Source organism: Gorilla gorilla, chromosome 22 (genome assembly GCF_029281585.2).
Source record: "Gorilla gorilla gorilla isolate KB3781 chromosome 22, NHGRI_mGorGor1-v2.1_pri, whole genome shotgun sequence".
Lineage (NCBI taxonomy): Eukaryota > Metazoa > Chordata > Mammalia > Primates > Hominidae > Gorilla > Gorilla gorilla.
This window is the reverse complement of record NC_073246.2, coordinates 47,833,278-47,835,948: the sequence shown is the minus strand read 5'-3', so window position 1 is coordinate 47,835,948 and position 2,671 is coordinate 47,833,278.

Here is a 2,671-nt window from a genome sequence, read left to right as displayed (position 1 = left end):
TGGAGAATGATGGCCCTCTTCTTACAGCCTCACTAGGCAGTGCCCCAGTGGGGACTCTGTGTGGGGGCTCCAGCCCCACATTTCCCCTCCACACTGCCCGAATAGAGATTGTCCACATGGCTTCACCCTTGCAGCAGGCTTCTGCCTGGAGACGCAGGCTTTTTCATACATCCTCTGAAATCTAGGCAGAGGCTCCCAAACCTTAACTCTTGCACTGTGTGCAGCTGCAGGCTTAACACCACGTGGAAGCCACCAAGGATTATGGCTTACATTCTCTGAAGCAACAGCCTGAGCTGTAACTGGGCCCCTTTCAGCCACAGCTGGAGCTGAAGTGGCAGGGATGCAGGGAGCAGTGACCCATGGTGTTGGGGCCCTGAACTTGGCCCATGAAACCATTCTTCCCACCTAGGCCTCCAGGCCTGTGATGGGAGGGGCTGCTGCAAAGGTCTCTGAAATGCCTTGGAGACCTTCTCCCCACTGTCTTGGATATTAGTACTTGGCTTCTCTTTACTTATGCAAATTTCTGCAGCTTGCTTGCATTCCAGCCCTGAAAATAGGCTTTTCTTTCCTACCACAGGGCCAGGCTGCAAATTTTCCAAACTTTTATGTTCTGCGTCCCTTTTAAATATAAATTCAAGTTTTAGGTCATTTCTTTGCTCACACATCTGAGCATAGACAGTTAGAAGCACCCAGGTCACATCTTGAATGCTTTGCTGCTTAGAAATTTCTTCCACCCGATACGCAGAATCATCTCCCTCAAGTTCAAAATTCCACAGATCTCTAGGGCAGGGGCACAATGCTGCCAGTTTCTTTGTTAAAGCATAGCAAAAGTGGCCTTTGCTCCAGTTCCCAGCAAGTTCCTCATCTCCATCTGAGACCTTCTCAGCCTGGACTTCACTGTCTATATCACTATCAGCATTTTGGTCACAACAATTTAACAAATCTCTAGGAAGTTCCGAATTTTGCCACATCTTCCTGTCTTCTTTTGAGCCCTTCACACTCTTCCAATTTCTGCCTGTTACCCAGTTCCAAAGCTGCTTCCACAAAGCTGCTTCCACATTTTCATGTATCTTTATAGCAATGCCCCACTTCTTGGTACCAATTTTCGGTATTAGTCCATTCTCACACTGCTATAAAGAAATGCCCATAACTGAGTAATTTATGAAGAAAAGAGGTTTAATTGGCTCATGGTTCCACAGGCTATAGAGGAAGCATAGTGGCTTCTGCTTCTGGGGAGGCCGCAGGAAATTTACAATCACAGCGGAAGGCGAAAGGGACGCAGGCACATCTTCCATGGCCGGAGCAGGAGGAAGAGAGAGATGGGGGAGAGGCCACACGCTTTTAAACAACCAGATCTCATAACTCACTCACTCACTATCACGAGAAAAATGCTGAGGGGATGGTGCTAAACCATTCGTGAGAACCCCGCCCCCATTGTCCAATCACCTCAAACACTAGGGCTTACAATTTGACATGAGATTTGGTGGGGACACAGATCCAAACCATATCACCATCTTTATTTAGAAACATAAATTTCCATAAGTGCTTGGTGCCCTGTTTTATTCTGAGCTTTCTGTTCTGCTCCACTGGCCTGTTCTCTGTGCACTGGTGTCTCACCGTTTCCGTCACAGAGCTAATGTAGGCTGCAGCTTCTCCACCAGCCCCCTTGTAGGGAGTTTTTTTCTGTGTTTCCTGACTGTTCTTGCTTGTTTGTTTTTCCATATGAATTTTAGTATCTATTTGTCTACATCAATAGAAAAGTTGGTGTTTTTACTGGGATTGCACTAAATTTATAAAGTGTGTGTGGAAAACGTTCAATGGTGTGGAGCCATCCTATCCAAGAGCAAGGGCATCCATCCATTTAATGACCTCATCCTCGTGTCTTCCAGTGTTTTAAGGTTTTCTCATATAAGATTTGCACATTTCTTGTTACACATTCCTAAGTAGTCTCCTCTGTTGTTTTAAATGGAGAGCTGTGAGTTTTAGCTGTTGAAAATTATTTAAATGGAAAACAACCTTTCTTTATTAGCATTTGTAAAACTATCCTGTAGGGAGAGCCTCTGATGAAAAGCATATGAAAAGTAGGTCAGTGAAGTCAGAGGGCTGGCCTCTAGCCCTGGCTCCAGTATATACTTGTGTGTAATCCCCAGGAAAGCTGTGGTGTCTCTGGGCCACAGTTTACCCACCTGTAAAATGGGGATGCAGTGTCTATTCTGGTGGATGGTTGAGAAAATCAAGTGGAAGACACAAAGTGCCACAGGAAGTGGGTGATATGGTTGGGCTGTGTCCCCACCCAAATCTCATCTTGAATTGTTGCTCCCACAATTCTCATGTATTGTGGGAAGGACCCAGTGGGAGGTAATTGAATCATGAGGGCAGATTTTTCCTGTGCTGTTACCATGATAGTGATAGACGCAGGAGGCAGATAATGGGGAGGGTTCCTGGAGAATCTCCAATCTGCCTGTGCACTGGAAGAATGGGGTGGAGCCACAGCAAATTCACATCTTGTGCAAGAGGGAGGAGCCTGGCCTCTTCAGCTCCTGTGTGGTGGCCTGGAACTCAATCTGCAAGATGGGAGCCTCCTGGAAGGATGCCCTCCTGCTTTGCTGAGAGTTTTTTTCCTTTTTTTGTTTTTGCCCAATAAATTCCATTCCCCTCACCCTTTAGTACG